Raw genomic sequence first — 20,624 nt, 5'->3', positions numbered from 1 at the left:
TGGTATATCAGACCGTATACCACAGGTATGACAAAACATTTTTACTGCTCTAATTACGTTGGTAACCAGTTTATAATAGCAATAAGGTACCTCTGGGGTTTGTGGTATATGGCCAATATATCACGGCTAGGGGCTGTATCCAGGCACTCCTCGTTGCATTGTGCATATGAACAGCCCTTAGCTGTGGAATATTGGCCATATACCACACCCCCTCGTGCCGTATTGCTTAACTGAACCGCAGCAGTAACACCAGAGAGACAGATCCGAGTTTGAGATCTTTCACATCGGGTGGAGAAGAATAGAAGGCTGTTGTGGTGACATGCTCTCTCTGTGGTACTTTGGGTGGATCTTATTAGTTTTATGGCAGTGGATGATTTGACAGGCATCAATTGTTCCCCTGTCATTGTAAGGCTTAGGAGAGCAAAGCCGCACATTCTTGTTTTAGATGAAATCAAATCAAATCAAATTTATTTATATAGCCCTTCGTACATCAGCTGATATCTCAAAGTGCTGTACAGAAACCCAGCCTAAAACCCCAAACAGCAAGCAATGCAAGTGTAGAAGCACGGTGGCTAGGAAAAACTCCCTAGAAAGGCCAAAACCTAGGAAGAAACCTAGAGAGGAACCAGGCTATGAGGGGTGGCCAGTCCTCTTCTGGCTGTGCCGGGTGGAGATTATAACAGAACATGGCCAAAATGTTCATAAATGACCAGCATGGTCAAATAATAATAAATCACAGTAGTTATCGAGGGTGCAGCAAGTCAGAACCTCAGGAGTAAATGTCAGTTGGCTTTTTTAGCACGTCCGGTGAACAGGTCAGGGTTCCATAGCCGCAGGCAGAACAGTTGAAACTGGAGCAGCAGCAAGGCCAGGTGGACTGGGGACAGCAAGGAGTCATCATGCCAGGTAGTCCTGACGCATGGTCCTAGGGCTCAGGTCCTCCGAGAGAGAGAAAGAAAGAGAGAAGGAGAGAATTAGAGAGAGCATACTTAAATTCACACAGGACACCGGATAAGACAGGAGAAGTCCTCCAGATATAACAAACTGACCCTAGCCCCCCGACACATTAACTACTGCAGCATAAATACTGGAGGCTGAGACAGGAAGGGTCAGGAGACACTGTGGCCCCATCCGATGATACCCCCGGACAGGGCCAAACAGGAAGGATATAACCCCACCCACTTTGCCAAAGCACAGCCCCCACACCACTAGAGGGAAATATTCAACCACCAACTTACCATCCTGAGACAAGGCCGAGTATAGCCCACAAAGATCTCCGCCACGGCACAAACCAAGGGGTTTGTGATGAAACATGAAACACAGGGTTTGCCTTACAGTCATGTAACCAAACGACTGTAATAGGCCTATATGTTAAGTAACAGTAGTCAACAGGAGTCCGATGTGTTGTGTTAGTGATCACTGCCACTCTCTGGATGAAAGTGGTACTTGCTTCTTGTCTGACATCAGCTGCTGTATATGCGGTAAGTACTGTAATGGGGCACAAGCATGATGACCACAGAGATTGTGTTACAACATGTGTATTTCCTGAATCTGTAGAATCAGTACTTTTATACAAATGTATTACAAATTTACAAAATCTAAGTAAAATTGGGAAGTTATCCATGATGTGATAAAAATATATATATACTAACACATTTCATTTGTACAATATAGTTCTGTTTACACAATGTTTGCTATGCTGTGTGTCATTTCAAAAAGGCCTATAGTCAATGTTGAGGGGCAGCACGGGTTGATAAGATGCCAGTGTTAATAGACTTGTTTTTGGGGATCAACTGCAGGTTGGTGCTGTCTGACTGACTGAGTATCTGGCACATAAATGCAGCATGGCTGTCAATGAGTCGATGCCCATGGGACATTAGTAACAACTGGTATTTCAATTAGACTACAACAGAGGATCCCAAGAACAACTGCAAGTACCCACTGACCATCCCCCCACCACACTACAGCCAGAGAGAGCTGTTATACTGTATTTTGTCTGTGAAAGCTTTGACTAAATATTTAAGGGATGTAGTGGCATTGTCTATGATGTGGAATGTACATTAGGCTTACTGTCATTGTTATTGTAAAAAATTACAGAGACGCTAGTGTGAAACACGGGTACAGCTGTAGGCACACATCTCCTTGGAATATCATGCCTGCACTGACATTTGTTCTGGTACTATGCTGAGAATGTATCAACAGTGTCCTAGGCTCGTTTGTCATTTTTTAAAGGTACATTTACAGTGTGGAATTACAGTGAAGTGAAATTATTAGGAGTATGCACAGTCATTTCTTCATTCCACTAGGACTATGCAATTACTTGCCAGAGCTCTGTTTCTAGAGTATAGACCCGAGTGCCTATTTCATTGGCATCAAATTGAAAAACAGACGTTTCATAAGTGTGACTATGTTTCCATATCTGATCTCACTGATATTTGAATAATCCAGATCTAATTTCCTGAATTCTATGAAGGTATAATGAGAGATAACTAGAGAGCAGTTTGAGTAATACGAACTGTTAATTGTTGGCAGCAGAGGGCGCCCCAACGCAATGATTATTAGAGCGCAGTGTCAACGCGAGAAATCATTGATTGAATTCCAAAATCTTTGATTCAATCGCACTGATGATGATGATGATGATGATGATGATGATCTTCACAAAACTTTCTCACACAATACAATGTACACATTTTCCGTGTATTGAGCAGTTATTTTTCTATTAGGGTATCGTCTCAACTATAGAAGTATCTAACATTTGGTATTCGTGTAGGCATGTATGTTAATTGCGCACACACTTTTCTAAAGAACTGATGCAGTTGTCAATTAAAACATCACATTTTTCCATCCCTATCATGTGAAGTAGGCATGTCTTGACCTAGTCTAGACCCAAAATGAATCTCATGTCATGGAAATACCTCTAACGCAATAGTCTCGCAACCTCAATAATGTTCAAAATGCCTAGCCTACTGACTTTATGGCTACCGAACCTGTTTACGATCCGCTGTTCCTCACTACTAGTAGCATTCTCCCATTCTATTGGCTGGTGGTGTTGTCAATCACTCCACTGGTCCCGTTAGTTTCATTGTGGCCCTGAAAAGACAACGCCATCATACCCCATACTCAGCAGCTATAGCGAGTGGGGCAGCTCGAATATCATACAGGATTTATGTAGGCTATTAGGTTATTATTGTCACAAAAACATCAAGCGTCTCATCTTCAACTGCAATGGAATACATTCGTCCGGTTAATTAGACGCCTTCGAATCGGTAAGGAACCATTTGTCCTTACTATCCTGTTTCTGTGTAATCGCACCTATACCAATGCGAAATGAATTACTTAGATTTTATCTTTATTGGATGGCATAATGGATTTAATTAGTGTGTTCTTATGGATAACGCATTTGCTCTCATGTCTGTAGGGTAGCTAAGATGTTACAAAGCATATTTTTCATAAATATCTTTATAGACTGCCTTTGCCATGAGAACAGACAAATTGCATTGGCCAATTACAAGTATCCTGGCCTCGATCCTCGAACGCCGTTATGTCATGTGTAGGCCTATTCATTAGAAATAAAATCTATGTGCTGTGTCTGCAAAAACATTCAACCTTCTTGAGTGCCTTGTCGCATTCAGAGGCTTGGTGAATTTGTTTACCATGATATAGTTGTGATAACCCTCTCCGTCAACATGCTATCTCATTCATTCTTAAAAGATGGCATCATGATGAGGGATTCAATGTAGCAAATGCTCCTACACTTAGAAAAGGTGCTATCTAGAACCTAAAAGGGTGCTTCGTCTGTCCCCATGGGAGAACACATCCACAGAAGGTTCTACATGGAACCCAAAATAACCCTTTTGGAACACATTTTTCTAAGAGTATTATGTAGGGTAGGCTATATAGATTTTTGTTGATTGGTTTCTATTGATTTCTATTTTATATGGCGGAGGTTTATATTCAACCAGTCAACAAGCTTCCAATAACTTGGTTGTGAAGACCATGATCATATGCTCCTAATGTATGCCAACTTGTATTCCTTCCTTTACTATGTGTTCATCACGGCATTTGTTGATGACCCACTTTTTCCATTGCCTTAAGTCAGAAATATGAAATCAAATAAATGGTATTTGTCACATGCACCGAATACAACAGGTGTAGACCTTACAGTGAAATGCTTACTTACAAGCCCTTAACCAACAATGCAGTTTTAAGGAAAATACCTTAAAAAAAGAAATAATGTATCAAATAATTAAAGAGCAGCAGTAAAATAACAATAGCGAGGCTATATACAGGGAGTACCAGTACAGAGTCAATGTGCGGGGGCACATAGAAGTAATTGAGGTAATATATACATGTAGGTAGAGTTATTAAAGTGACTTATGCATAGAAAATAACAGAGAGTAGCAGCAGCATAAAAGAGGGGGTGGGAATGCAAGTAGTCTGGGTAGCCATTTCATTAGATGTTCAGTAGTCTTATGGCTTGGGGGTAGAAGCTGTTTAGAAGCCTCTTGGACCTAGACTTGGCGCTCCGGTACCGCTTGCCGTGCGGTAGCAGAGAGAGCAGTCTATGACTAGGGTGGCTGGAGTCTTTGACAATTTTTAGGGCCTTCCTCTGACACCGCCTGGTATAGAGGTCCTGGATGGCAGGAAGCTTGGCCCCAGTGATGTAGTGCCTTGTGGTCGGAGGCCGAGCAGTTGCCATAGCAGGCAGTGATGCAACCAGTCCGGATGCTCTCGATGGTGCTGCTATAGAACCTTTTGAGGAACAGTCATTCAGAATAACACTGCTATTTGTGTTTATTTCAAATCATCTTAATTACATCAAGTGAGTTGGATAACCTACTCAAATAGATACTCCTGAGAATATGCAGTATTTGAGAATTAACCAACCCATTGTTGTGAAATTGGTTGCCACGTTCCTTTGATAATTGGGGTAAATTGCGCTGGTTGACCTTCACATCCTTCAATACAATACTAGTTATCCTTCCCAAAATCTACTCGTGCTGAATGCACATGCTCTTTTTCCTCTGTGCAGGTCAGAAAAATACTAACTGGTTGTTATTACATAGGTCTATACATTATCATTGTTGCATTATGCTTACTGTCCCAAATAGGAGTACAGAGAGCATGTCTAAGGATTTGTCTTAGGAAACACATGTTTACCGAGTTCCAAACTACCTCTGGAAGCAACATCAGCACAGGAGCTGTTCGTCGGGAGCTTCATGAAATGGGTTTCCATGTCCAAGCAGCCGCACACAAGCCTAAGATCAACATGCGCAATGCCAAGCGTCAGTTGGAGTGGTGTAAAGCTCGCCTTTATTGGACTCTGGAGCAGTGGAAACGCATTCTCTGGAGTGAAAAGAATCACGCTTCATCATCTGGCAGTCCGACGGACGAATCTGGGTTAGGCAGATGCCAGGAGAACGATACCTGCCCCAATGCATAGTGCCAACTGTAAAGTTTGGTGGCGGAGGAATAATGGTCTGGGGCTGTTTTTCATGGTTCGGGCTAGGCCCCTTAGTTCCAGTGAAGCATACAATGACATTCTAGACAATTCTGTGCTTCCAACTTTGTGGAAACAGTTTGGGGAAGGCCCTTTCCTGTTTCAGCATGACAATTCCCCCGTGTAAAAGCGAGGTCCTTACAGAAATGGTTTGTTGAGATCGGTGTGGAAGAACTTGACTGGCCTGCACAGAGCCCTGACCTCAACCCCATCGAACAACTTTGGTATGAATCTTCCCCGCAGAAATGTTCCAACATCTAGTGGAAAGCCTTCCCAGAAGAGTGGAGGCTGTTATAGCAGGAAAGGGTGGACCAACTCCATATTAATGCCGATGATTTGTGAATGAGATGTTCAACGAGCAGGTGTCCACATACTTTTCCTTTATACCCTGTAGGAAAGTTTGGTCAAAAACAGGTCAGAAATGTTTTCTGTTTTTCTTTTTGTGTATTTTATTGCACAATGCAAGTTTTCTTGATGTAGGTTACTGGTTTGAATAGAGAGTTTTCCGGTACATAGCTGATGCCGGTACTATCTTGTCTATCTTGGTTTCCTCTTCAAGTTGCTTACTGCTTCACCAACATCCTGCAATTGGGCTTCATATCATATTTGCTTGCTCTTTATTATTGATGTGAATAACTCTCACAAATAGAAAAGGTGCAATTTGTGATCGTTTTCTTCTCCTATAGCTAAGAATATTAAGACATCGGTGTCACGCCCTGACCATAGAGATCCCTTGGTTCTCTATGGTGTTGTAGGTCAGGGCGTGACTAGGGGGGTGTTCTAGTTTTCCTATTTCTATGTTGGTGTACTTGGTATGGTTCCCAATTAGAGGCAGCTGATTATCGTTGTCTCTAATTGTGGCTCATACTTAAGTTCTCCATTGTTCCCACCTGGGTTGTGGGATATTGTTTGTGTTTGTGCTGGTTGTCACGTTTTGTTGCTTGTTTATTGTTTTTGTTTGGAAGTTTCACTTAAATAAAAGATGTGGAACTCAACACACGCTGCGCCTTGGTCCATCTCTTTCAACAACCATGACAATCGGCCTTGGCTTGTACTGTTATTCCTATTTTCCGTTGCTTTTTGACCAATGACTCGGAATGGCAGTGAAACTTGCTGATTCGACTTACTGTAAGTCTTTCACAGAAAAGTTGCTTGTATTACAGTTGCAGAATATGGGCCAGTAATGTTGATTTCATGTATCAGGTATGGATGCATAGTATGATTGTTTGGTGTGAAAAGATGTTTGCAAAAAGCTCCTGCAGTTTTTGTAGGATCCACAAAGGTAACCTTGACAACCACAGAAAGCCCTGGTCATCCTGAAGTATAATCTTCCATAGAAGCCACATAAATACGCAAACTCAACATGGTTCACAACGTTACGGTCCATGTACGGTCTTGTTCTAATTGTTTAGTCCTTGAGGAAGTGCATGAATAGTTTCAAGTTTTAATGTCACGTGCACAAGTACAGTGAAATGCCTTTCTTGCAAGCTCTAAACTCAGCAGTGCAGTAATCAACATCAATGTAGCACTAACAATAACAAGGTAGAACAAAAACACACAAGAAGTTAAAATAAGATAAGAAGAACACGAGAAGTAAGTTATATACAGGGTCAGTTCCAACGCCATATTTACAATGTGCTGGGATACTGGAGTGATAGAGGTAGATATGTATAGGGGTAAGGTGACTAGGCATCAGGATATATGATAAACTGAGGGTTTTTCTCAATATGCATACTACCATGCTCCACACTGTCATGCTCCGAGTGCATTCTCCGACCACGTTCTCTCGAGTACGTTCTTGTGAGGACAAGAGTGTGGAGAATGCATAAAACAATACATTTGAGAAGCACTGGCACACCTACTTTATTACCTCCCCATTCACTGAACCTTCTTCCAGCCAGGACAATGGCAACAATAGACGAAACAAGATATACACAAAGCAAACATCTCGCTTCATAATTATCAGCCAGATATGTGAATCGTAATAATCTAGCTAACCAGCTAGTTAAACAGGCAAAAGTTACCTAAAACTAATGTTATGCAATGTAGATTTTCCATGGGTAGCTACTAATTCTTTGTGGCTATCTAGCTAGCCCTATTGACTTACAGCACCCATTCACTGAACCATCTTCCAGCCACTATTTTTTTTATTTATTTTATTTAACTAGGCAAGTCAGTTAAGAACAAATTGTTATTTACAATTACGGCCTAGGAACAGTGAGTTAACTGCCTTGTTCAGGGGCAGAACAGCCAAAATTAACACATGTATTTATTAACGTGTCAAGATAAAATAGCCAACATATGAGATGTAAATAGGCAACATTTCAATCCGAAGTCTGAGTTTATTTCCTCTCGCTTCAGCTCAAATAATGTCCGCCATTGATTTCAAGAAATGTTGCGTAATTTAGGTAATTTAACCTGATATTGAAGAGCCATGGAAAGTATTTTTTCTGTGTAATTCAACACAATTCACCACAGCCCAGTCAGTTCCTCCCAATCAGTCCCATTCTTCTGCTGAAGAGAGAGCTGCCAAACACCCATGTTGCTGCTCACTGTTGATCCTGTGACAGCATGGTATGCTGCTACTCTCTGCTGTCACACTACAGAAAGACAAAACTGCTCTGAAATGCAGTATATCATACTATACAGTAGGAACTTTGGACTGGCTTTTGTCCATCAGGTGCTTTCATTTGAACTGGGATGCTTTGGTTCATATATCGCCCCAAACATCACATTTGTGGGCTTAATCAATCCAGGATTTTGTATGGGCATTTTGAGGGTTTGTTGGATGTGTATAGTACACTCCAGCTACTTTGTGCTCCAGTTTGACAATCTGGTTCAGTGGGGCCACTGTAGTTACACTCTTCTGTGTGACATCCCCTGTCCCCTCACCCTCTTCTCTGACAGCAGAGGCCATTTTGAACTGGCCATGACCAGGAGTGTGTTGTGTTCAGTGCTGATGTAATCACATAGCTTCTGTTCTGAGCCCACTACCAGTCAGATGTGGGGCTCACACGTGGGTCGTCGTCCTCCTAGCCTCAGAGCTCAGCAGTCGCTCTGTGCTGAGCATCAGCCCAATGCTCCGTAGTCACACACAACAACGATGCCCTTTGTCACAAATATAGTGTGGGGAAATGAAACGTATCTCTGTGTGTATTTGACTGTTTTGGTTCAGTTTGTGTGGTTAACACTGACAGGCTCAAATTAACTGCTTTTTACAGATGAGTAAATGTTTACCCATGGATGAATGCAAAGTATGACAGAGCCACGAGGGATGTAAACCCAGCAAAAAAAGAAATGTCCTCTCACTGTCAACTGAGTTTATTTTCAGCAAACTTAACATGTGTAAATATTTGTATGAACATTAACAAGATTCAACAACTGAGACATAAACTGAACAAGTTCCACACACATGTGACTAACAGAAATGGAATAATGTGTCCCTGAACAAAGGGGGGGTCAAAATCAAAAGTTACAGTCAGTATCTGGTGTGGCCACCAGCTGCAATAAGTACTGCTGTGCATCACCTCCTCATGGACTGCACCAGATGTACCCGTTCTTGCTGTGAGATGTTACCCCACTCTTTCACCAAGGCACATGCAAGTTCCAATCCAACAGGTCCCAGATGTGCTCAATGGGATTGAGATCCGGGCTCTTCGCAGGCCATGGCAGAACACTGACATTCCTGTCTTGCAGGAAATCACGCACAGAACGAGCAGTATGGCTGGTGGCATTGTCATGCTGGAGGGTCATGTAAGGATGAGCCTGCAGGAAGGGTACCACATGAGGGAGGAGGATGTCTTCCCTGTAACGCACAGCGTTGAGATTGCCTGCAAGGACAATAAGCTCAGTCCGATGATGCTGTCCACCTCCAAATCGATCCCGCTCCAGAGTACAGGCCTCAGTGCAACGCTCATTCCTTCGACGATAAACGTGAATCCGACCATCACCCCTGGTGAGACAAAACCGTGACTCGTCAGTGAAGAGCACTTTTTGCCAGTCCTGTCTGGTCCAGCAACGGTGGGTTTGTGCCCATAGGTGACGTTGTTGCCGGTGATGTCTGGTGAGGACCTGCCTTACAGCAGGCCTACAAGCCCTCAGTCCAGCCTCTCTCAGCCTATTGCGGACAGTCTGAGCACTGATGGAGGGATTGTGCGTTCCTGGTGTAACTCGGGCAGTTGTTGTTGTCATCCTGTACCTGTCCCGCAGGTGTGATGTTCAGATGTACCGATCCTGTGCAGGTGTTGTTACATGTGGTCTGCCACTGCGAGGACGATCACCTGTCTCCCTGTAGCGCTGTCTTAGGCGTCTCACAGTACGGACATTGCAATTTATTGCCCTGGCCACATCTGCAGTCCTCATGTCTCCTTGCAGCATGCCTAAGGCACGTTCACGCAGATGAGCAGGGACCCTGGGCATCTTTCTTTTGGTGTTTTTCAGAGTCAGTAGAAAGGCCTTTTTAGTGTCCTAAGTTTTCATAACTGTGACCTTAATTGCCTACCGTCTGTTAGTGTCTTAACGACAATTCCACAGGTGCATGTTCATTAATTGTTTATGGTTCATTGAACAAGCATCGGAAACAGCGTTTAAACCCTTTACAATGAAGATCTGTGAAGTTATTTGGATTTTTTATTTCTTTTGTAATTTTACCCCCTTTTCTCCCCAATTTCCTGGTATCCAATTGTTAGTAGTTACTATCTTGTCTCATCGCTACAACTCCTGTACGGGCTCAGGAGAGACGAAGGTCGAAAGCCATGCGTCCTCCGAAACACAACCCAACCAAGCTGCACTGCTTCTTAACACAGCGCGCATCCAACCCGGAAGCCAGCCGCACCAATGTGTCGGAGGAAACACCGTGCACCTGGTGACCTGGTTAGCGCGCACTACGCCCGGCCCGCCACAGGAGTCGCTAGTGTGCGATGAGACAAGGATATCCTACCGGCCAAACCCTCCCTAACCCGGATGACGCTAGGCCAATTGTGCGTTGCCCCACGGACCTCCGGGTCGCGGCCGGCTGCGACAGAGCCTGGGCGCGAACCCAGAGTGTCTGGTGGCACAGCTAGCACTGCGATGCAGTGCCCTAGACCACTGCGCCACCCGGGAGGCCGTTATTTGGATTTTTACGAATTATCTTTGAAAGACAGGTCCTGAAACTGGAACATTTCTTTTTTTGCTGAGTTTATGTTGACATGTGAAGCTAAGCAATCATATGTTTCCCTCCAGGTGAATCCCCCAAGCATCTTTGTGTTTGTGCTGTAGCATTTTCACTTTAATGCTATGAAAGTGAAAGGCCTGTGTGTTCACTTCTATAAATCTCGTAGACTCCACCCCAAAATCACTGCCGCTTGGCCATTGTTGCAGCAATATCATGGGATTAAATGATGTGTGAAACTAATATGCTTGCATGAAAGCCTGTCAAAACAAGGTTGGCTCAGGCCTATAGAGATGGCCATCTTGGGAATTTTCCTTCAAAGGAATTTAATTATCTGCAACTGTTTGTCTAACATCAAGTCCCCAGATCCAGAGGCAGATTGTATCACACACTCTCCTTATCAACACACACATACATACATCACTTCTACACATCACTTCTACCTGTGTGTGTGTGGCTGAGAGCAACAGCACAGAAGCAGGGCTTCTCCTAATATGGTCCTCAACGGTTTCCATTTTAATATTTCTCTACATTTAATCTCGGCACTCCAATGTACCTTTCATCTTCAATAAAGGCCAGTATTCAGGAGCTTTGCAGTGTAATGGCACTCTTCTGTGCAAACAGACAAGACTATATTTAAAATTATATTGCTAAATAAGTACATGGATTCTACCAACCACCAACCCACATATTCTTACCAATGCACACGTACTGAGGCAGCAATGGTAGAGTTCTCTTACAGATTTCCGCCATATGCTGCTGTCTGCAGAACAAGCCAAATCTTCATACTATGATCTAGGTCACGCGTCATTCCAAGGAGGGCAGTGTCTGCATGTTTTCGCTCCTCCCTTGTACCTGATTGATGAATGAAGGTCACTAATTAGTAAAGAGCTCCCCTCAACTGGTTGTCTAGGTCTTAATTGAAAGGAAAAAACAAAAACCTGTAGACACTAGGTGTCACAGGTGTAGAGAGGAGTAGGCAGTCGCAGGTTTAGAACTACTGAATTTATTTAAGCACCATAGAACAAAGCGGTACGACACCCAAACGATGTTGTGCTCAAAATATAGCTACATAAACATAAAGGCACAGGGCGAACCCAAAGTGCAAAATATAAAGTACTCGGGAAATAGGAGAAAACAAGTAACATGTACAATGACCGACAAATGGCAGAGGGAGTATATATAGAGTGATGATTGGAACCAGGTGAGTGTAATGATGACGAGACAAGTCCGGGGTTGATGAGTGAAGGGCGTTTGCCAGCAGTAGGTTCCGCAGCAGCTAGAAGGTCGGCGATGCCGAACGTGGATCATCAAGGATACTGTACTATATTGTTGCGCTTCATTCTTTGTTGAATGGCAGGCCGTTTTCTCTCTCAGTCCCTCCTTCCATCGAACCCCAAAGGTTGTGCATATGAAATAATATCAGTATAACATGTTGTGGGTGGTGAGATTGGGTGATTGTGTACGTTGTGATATGCATGACTCAAGGAGGACTCAATATTTTTTCATAACTTTAAAGGTAGACTCAGCGATATGGCATAGATGCAGAAAGTAAACAGTACAGTGGTTCAATTCGCGTAAGAACTAAGAGTGTTGAAGCGCGAGGCTCAACATCTCCGCTGTTTTGGTCCCGTGGCTACCACGCTGTAAAAGCATGAAGCGAATCCGTGCACATGCGCAGATACTGTGTGAGAGTGAAGCGTTGCATCTCGCTCATCTCAATATCTTCAGTGCTGCTCGTGGCAACGTCATTTCGCCGAGTCTGCCTTTTAACACTGATAAATGGTAAACATTTGAGTGGTTTATTGCATTTCCCTCGGCAGAATAAAGTATGAATCATGTGCTGGTGCTCTCCCCAATAGGAGAATGAAAATAGTTTACAGAACAATATATTTGCTAATTTATTAATGATATGTTGCCCTAATGTTAAGTGTCTGCATTTTCAGGGGGAAACAAAAGTGGTCTGTTTGTTTGCTGTATGATTGTGTCCCGGGAGTTTTTATGCATCTTTATCTGTGTTTGATGTCATACATTATACATTTGTGTCACAAAGCCTCTGTTCTTTTTTGTCAAAATATTTCCGTGTGCTCTAAGCAACTACTGCTGCTGTATCAAAAGCAATGTTACACTGCATTACAAAGAAGCCATTATGCATTTATGAATTTCAGTGAGAATGTTGTTCATGCCACATTTGAGCAGATTTTCAACCAAGATATAGACTAGTTAACTGGGAACGATTGGGATATAAGCAGATAGACTTTTAGGCATTCTCATTGGACTGCAAAAATATGAAGCAATACTCTCCCATTTCAACATAAGTTGTGATATACAGTAGTAGTACAGCAGAACTGTATGGCAGACAGCTGCATTGCAGTCAGTTATACAGTGTCTTAGAAGTGCCTGTCTGCCCTCCATTCTGTATCACTCCAATAATACTGTATAGTGATATACTGGTTTACAGTAGAACAGTAAAATGGTATAACAGGTAGCAGTTATACTGTGTCTTTGAGTGTAAACTCTGAGTCTACATATGTTGTCTGTATATCCTGTTTATTGTGGCAGCACCACTTCACAGAGTCAAATTCCTGTACATGCAAATGTATTTGGCGAATAAAGTTGATTCTGAGTGGTGCGTGTCTGCCAGCCATGCTCCCTGCTCCTCTCTGTTGCCTCTCTACAGTGTCATTTTTCTGCAATGCTGATGCAGCTGCTGCAGGCTGGGGGGCAGACAAAGGGGACGTTTGCTCATCCTGGAATCACGAAGGCCTCCTGGCTGGCACACCAGGCCTAGTTCCTCAGTGTGCCCCATTCAAATTCCCCCTCATTGCCAGGGGATAAAGCAATATTGACCAAATTATAGAGCTTTACCTTTTAGGAAGCCCTGATAAACATCAAAGGGGCCATTTTTAATGTTAATGTATTTATCTTTAATTAGTGTAGTGGGAAAACAGCAACAGAGCTCAATGTAGTAGGGGTTTACTTCACACATGCTTCCTCTGCAAGTTATTTTGAAGGAATCTAATTTTCTCATAATTGTGTTGTGTATTCATTATTGACATTTGCAAAGTTCCCCTGGTCTAGGTTAATGTGAGGTCTCATTGTAGTAGGCTACAGTGAGTCTTCATCCAAAATGCCATTCAACTCTAACCTTTCATTCATTGTGATCCATTGCCTCCACTATGTTGGTGAAATCCTCCTGCACTGTACATTTGAGGCATCCTGCCCATACACATCATCCATGGAGCCAGAGCAGATATTTACAGTGAGGATGTTTGTCCATGTTAATCCACCCTGGCTCTGTCAGTCAGATATTGAGTCCCAAATGGCACCACGTTCCCTATATAGTGCACTACTGCCCCAATGGCTCTGGTCAAAAGTAGTGCACTATTTAAGGAATAGGGTGCCATTTGGGACGCCCCCAGAGAGCCTCTGTGTGAAGGCTGTCTGCTCATATACATACCTGACCTGTCAACCAAAGCCCAGTCTGTGTAGTGGGGACTGGCTGAGGAGTGGTGGTCTTTTCTCGTGTTTAGTGCCAATATCATATCTGAGATACTGCTGTGTGATTATTATGTCTATGCAAGACATGCAATTATTGCACAGGGTGTACTGTAGATACTGCTGCTATTGAAATGGCAAAGTGACTAGTCCCTTGGCCTTTAGAGGTAAGCCCTGAAATTAACTTGGTGTACGTTAGAGATGGTAGATGTAGGAGTATGAGATCGGCCAGGGCTGTGGCTACTGTCCCTCAGGCGGCATATGGCGTGCCCCTGCTTAGTGCCTACCCAGCAGGCTGTGCATGGAGAGCTACTCCCCCTCTGGGGAGTCAGTCTATCAGCCCTAGCTATGTGCTCTGCTCTCCACTCATCTGGCCCAGTAAAGAGCGACAGTAAGAATGACTGAGCTTGTTGTGCCCTGACAGTCATGTGATCTGTGTGTGGCTGAATGACTCCCCCCACAGGCCTCAGCCCCAGTGCCATTATGTTTTATTGGAGGGGCTGGGGATGAAAAGAGAGCCAGCTCTGCTCTGCCCCTGGTCCCTGGACTGCGGCTTCACTCACTCAGAGAGCACGGCCTGCTGGGAGCTCGTCGCCATGGCTGCCCAGTGCCCAGACAGACCGAGACAGAGGGAGGGACAGAGACAGAGGGAGGGAGGGCAGAATGGAGAGAGAGAGAAAGAGAGAGAGACCACAGAGTGGACACAGACATGAGGAATGGCTAAATGACAACTTTCTGCTGGTGTAGGGTGCTGAAAATCACGTTTTACTTCCACATATAGAGCAGTGTATTTTTGGGACTCGCTCTCAGTTTCATCCAGATATGCGCCCAAAATAGGATAGCTCAGCAAACCTCTCAATTTGAAGAAAAACAAACATTTTTAGAGTGGTGTCTGGCAGAGCAGAATACTTCTGAATGAGTGTACTTGCTTTTTTTGTCCCTTTGTCTCCAAATGAGACTTTTAATTGTTTGCAGGTTTTGCCAAAATTATATCCTTTTACATTTGCATGCCATTTTATCCTTTATATTGTATACCAGCCTATTAATAGCTATCTCAGCCATCTGCCTGTGATTTCTACACTATAACAGGATGGCTCCAATATGTGATGTCATGCATCACCCAGAACAACAGTAGAGAACAATGGGTCAAGGAAAGTCTGAAGGAGGGAGAATGTCAAACCTGATTATTGCTTGTCTCTACTGGCCCATTCTCTGTTCTCTTCCAGCAATTTCTGTCTATCTGTCTGACCAGCCTCAGTCAGAGAGAGGTAATCAACTACTGAAACTGCCTCTCATATATCTTACCCACCAATTTCCTCTGGCCTCAGTATCTAAATCAAGATATATTCCATTTAGTCTGATTGTGAGTTTTCATTAGAAAAACCCTGTGTCTACACTATTTGTAGTACAAAATGAGGGGTGCGATTCAAGTCCATTTGTATGTGCAAGCTACATAATGACTGCCTCAGTTGCCTTGTACCCCTGCACATAGACTCGGTACTGGTACCCCGTGTATATATCCAAGTTAATCTTACTCATTGTGTTTTTATTCCTTGTGATATTATTTTATTATTATTTATTTTGTTTCTCTCTGCATTGTTGGGAAGGGCCTGTAAGCATTTCACTGTTAGTCTACACCGGTTGTTTACCAAGCATGTGACAAGTACGATTTGATTTGCCTGCCAGAATATTTAGACTATATACAAACTGGAGAATTACACACAGAAGACCAAACTACAAGACTAAATATTATCTCATGCTTATTCTTATACCGGTTACAACAAAGTCAAAAACAGTTAACAGATTCAGATAGAAATGCATGCATTTGATGAACAGCTCTCTGCTCAGAAGTCGACTTTGTGTGCAATGAGTTATAACAGATTTGTCTGTGGAAAATCGGATTCTCTCGTAGATAAAGTACATTTAGTCAATTTGCCATGTAGCTAACCCCTGTACCTGTGGGCACGATGACTCCACTGTGAAACATTAGTGTCTTCTCGTTTCAAAGTGCTGGCAGGGCATGGTGCATTTGTTGTGTGCTGTTTTAAGTGGAGATTGATTTGTGTGCAAGTTCAGCTGTTGTATTTGCCGGTAGTAGATGTTTGGTTAGATGCAGTTTAGGATCTTATGCACAACAAATTCATACAAACATATTGTACGAATTGGATTCATAACATATCATTACACTTCTTTTTGGGTGGGGGGGGGGTGACGTAGTACACAATTGGATGACGTAGTACACAGAGAACGGGGACCTAATTTGGCTCGTGAGCACCACTTTCAAAACTACTGGCTGAAATTATACAACCGTTTTGGAACATCACTTTAATGTTGTGCAAAAGGTTATGGTTCTTCAAACCTTACCATCTCAGTTTGAATGAATTGTTGCAGCTATATGTTTTTGGGGTGCTTTTATCAATTATTGCTGTGATTTCTACTGAAAGGCTGCAGTGGACTCTGTCTCTGTTATGAAGCCAATATTTCTACTTGCTGGATGAAGGATTACTAGATACTTAAGTTATTGTAAGTTACTCAGTAAATAGGTTAATAATTGCTTAAAGCACACTTTGCATCATCCATATGGTCAGTAGTTATTCCAAGTATCAAGAGGCAAAGCTCTGTAACACCTGTATGCGGCTCTTGATTGAAGGATACTTGATGAAAAACACTCTCATTCAAGCTATTTTAGATAATACTATTTCAGCTCAGAACATTGAATGAATTAAGCCCCCCAAATCCACCTACCTGGTACAGGAAATATACAGAGAGAAATGAGGCCATCATACAGACAGATTTTTTTTATTAAGCCTGGCACCTAGAGTGTGTCCCACGCTGCAACCTGTTGTTTATCAATGGACAGATATTGAGGTCACGGTTCAACAGAGCACTGCCTGTCACAACTTCCCAAGGCATTAGCTCTGAGGGCCAGGGCTGGGGCCGGGGCGGAAAATGAAATTGCAAGACCCATTTTTTGAGTGACGCTTACAGTAAATGAAAATTGGCTGGCACACACAGTTGATAGTCATGTTTTATTGAACACTATAAATGAATAATTAAATGTTTTTCTCCCCACAGGGCCTGTTTTCGCAGTACACAAAGCAATGTGGAGCAAATAAAGATCCTGATACACTGAAACCAGAGGTACGTACCTCAGCGCTGCCTGCCACAATAATTACAGCTCACACAGCAGACGGGCTCACACACACACACACACACACACACACACACACACACACACACACACACCAGCTGGCCACCGCTGGTCTGGAGTTTGTGCTACAGGCACTCCTGCTGTCCACAGCTACACTGTCTGTCTTTTCTACCTCTACAAGTAGGATGTTACAAAGAGCACTCATAGCAAATGTGTGTGTTTGTTGTTTCTCCTGTACAATAGGTGTCTCCCAGCTAGGCAGCAGGGCCCTAGTGCCCCTACACTAGCTCAAATCTCAGGTGACCAAGTCAGGAAGAGAATATTCAGTAGTGTCCCAATTGTGTCACTCTCTCACTGTCTGGGCTGTGTAGGGTGAAAAAGGCATAGGATGTTTTGGCTTGACTTAATGGGATCTCTCTCTCTCTGTCGCTCGCTCTCTCCCTTTCTCCATGCTGCAAGCTAAAGCTCTGTGCAGGTCAGCCCAGAAAATCACTCTACCAGTAGGTTCATCTGGTGTCACAGAGTGCACATACATGTGTTCTTACTGTCTTTATACAGTTGAAGTCTGAAGTTTACATACACTTAAGTTGGAGTCATTAAAACTAATTTTTCAACCACTCCACAAATTTCTTGTTAACAAACTAGTTTTGTCAAGTCGGTTAGGACATCTACTTTGTGCATGACATTATGAGATTGAGATTATTTCACTTATAATTCACTGTATCACAATTCCAGTGGGTCAGAAGTTTACATACACTAAGTTGACTGTGCCTTTAAACAGCTTGGAAAATTCCAGAAAAGGATGTCATGGCTTTAGAAGCTTCTGATAGGCTAATTGACATCATTTGAGTCAATTGGAGGTGTACCTGTGGATGTATTTCAAGGGCTACCTTCAAACTCAGTGCCTCTTTGCTTGACATCATGGAAAAATCAAAGGAAATCAGCCAAGACCTCAGAAAAAAAATTGTAGACCTCCACGAGTCTGGTTCTTCCTTGGGAGCAATTTCCAAATGCCTGAAGGTACCACGTTCATCTGTACAAACAATAGTATGCAAGTATAAACACCATGGGACCACGCAGGCGTGGGACCACGCAGGCGTCATACCGCTCAGGAAGGAGACGCGTTCTGTCTCCTAGAGATGAACGTACTTTGGTGCAAAAAGTGCAAATCAATCCCAAAACAACAGCAAAGGACCTTGTGAAGATGCTGGAGGAAACGGGTACAAAAGTATCTCTATCCACAGTAAAACGAGTCCTATATCGACATAACCTGAAAGACCGCTCAGCAAGGAAGAAGCCATTGCTCCAAAACCGCCATAAAAAGACAGACTACGGTTTGCAACTGCACATGGGGACAAAGATCGTAGTTTTTGGAGAAATGTCCTCTGTTCTGATGAAACAAAAATAGAACTGTTCGGCTATAATGACCATCGTTATGTTTGGAGGAAAAGGGGGAGGCTTGCAACCTGAAGAACACCATCCCAACCATGAAGCACGGGGGTGGAAGCATCATGTTGTGAGGGTGCTTTGCTGCAGGAGGGACTGGTGCACTTCACAAAATAGATGGCATCATGCGGTAGGAAAATTATGTGGATATATTAAAGCAATATCTCAAGACATCAGTCAGGAAGTTAAAGCTTGGTCGCAAATGGGTCTTCCAAATGGACAATGACCCCAAGCATACTTCAAAAGTTGTGGCAAAATGGCTTAAGGACAACAAAGTCAAGGTATTGGAGTGGCCATCACAAAGCCCTGGCCTCAATTCTATAAAAAATGTGTGGGCAGAACTGAAAAAGCGTGTGCGAGCAAGGAGGCCTACAAACCTAACCCAGTTACACCAACTCTGTCAGGAGGAATGGGCTAAAATTCACCCAACTTATTGTGGGAAGCTTGTGGAAGGCTACCTGAAACATTTGACCCAAGTTAAACAATTTAAAGGCAATGCTACCAAATACTAATTGAGTGTATGTAATCTTCTGACCCACTGGGAATGTGATGAAAGAAATGAAAGCTGAAATAAATCATTCTCTCTACTATTATTCTGACATTTCACATTCTTAAAATAAAGTGGTGATCCTAACTGACCTAAGACAGGGAATTTTTACTAGGATTAAATGTCAGGAATTGTGAAAACTGAGTTTAAATGTATTTGGCTAAAGTGTATGTAAACTTCCGACTTCAACTGTTCTGAGCAGTTATCCATCCAGCTTTCTCACTGTCTTTCTGTTTCTTCTTCACTAGTGACATGTTTTCTATTTTATCATAATCCTTGTCTTTGCATGCTGGGCGGTTCCTGTCCTGAGGACCAGACAGTGACTTCGATGCTATCAACATCCAATAGCACTCTGTTCTCTCCTCCTGAGGCAAGTCTATGGATGCATCCCAATTGGCATCCTATAGTATTCACTACTTTTGATAGTGCACTAAATAGTGACCGCAAATAAGTGGCTTTCTTCTGCTTTGCAGTGAGCTCACTTGTTTTGTGAAAATCAGCATAGAGCAATCAGCATAGCGCTCGAGCCATGCTTTGGCCGTGTCAAAAGACCTGCACTCTGCAGTTTCTTCTTCCTGTGTGAGGAGCGCAACATAGGCAAGCAGGCAGACAAAGAGGATGGATTGTGGTAGGAACCCCGCCGGCCAGTCCGAAGCAACAATACAACAGGCTATAAATAGAAAGGAAGCTTTTTGGGGGGCAACCGGTTTCCACTTGGCAGAGTGGTGGGGGGCTACCGGTTTCCACTTGGCAGAGTGGTGGAGGGCAACCGGTTTCCACTTGGCAGAGTGGTGGGGGGCAACCGGTTTCCACTTGGCAGAGTGGTGGGGGGCAACCGGTTTCCACTTGGCAGAGTGGTGGAGGGCAACCGGTTTCCACTTGGCAGAGTGGTGGGGGGCTACCGGTTTCCACTTGGCAGAGTGGTGGAGGGCAACCGGTTTCCACTTGGCAGAGTGGTGGGGGGCAACTGGTTTCCACTTGGCAGAGTGGTGGGGGGCAACCGGTTTCCACTCGGCAGAGTGGTGGGGGGCAACCGTTTTCCACTTGGCAGAGTGGTGGGGGGCAACCGGTTTCCACTTGGCAGAGTGGTGGGGGGCAACCGGTTTCCACTTGGCAGAGTGGTGGGGGGCAACCGGTTTCCACTTGGCAGAGTGGTGGGGGGCAACCGGTTTCCACTTGGCAGAGTGGTGGGGGGCAACCGGTTTTCACTTGGCAGAGTGGTGGAGGGCAACCGGTTTCCACTTGGCAGAGTGGTGGGGGGCAACCGGTTTTCACTTGGCAGAGTGGTGGGGGGCAACCGGTTTCCACTTGGCAGAGTGGTGGGGGGCAA

General features: G+C 43.7%; 1 protein-coding gene across 1 annotated transcript in view; it reads left to right on the top strand.

Moving 5' to 3' along the window:
- Nucleotides 1-3,143: 3,143 nt before the first annotated feature.
- The window catches only part of LOC120024183 (tyrosine-protein kinase Fyn-like), a 73,326-nt gene continuing 55,845 nt past the window's right edge, over nucleotides 3,144-20,624 (top strand). Inside the window, exons 1-2 of the mRNA XM_038968364.1 lie at nucleotides 3,144-3,266; nucleotides 17,226-17,291. The gene's annotated coding sequence lies outside the window, so the exon portion shown is untranslated. The remainder of the gene's footprint in view (nucleotides 3,267-17,225; nucleotides 17,292-20,624) is intronic.

Source organism: Salvelinus namaycush, chromosome 29, assembly GCF_016432855.1.
Source record: "Salvelinus namaycush isolate Seneca chromosome 29, SaNama_1.0, whole genome shotgun sequence".
NCBI classification, from domain to species: Eukaryota; Metazoa; Chordata; class Actinopteri; order Salmoniformes; family Salmonidae; genus Salvelinus; species Salvelinus namaycush.
This window is presented reverse-complemented; position numbering and strand designations above follow the sequence as displayed.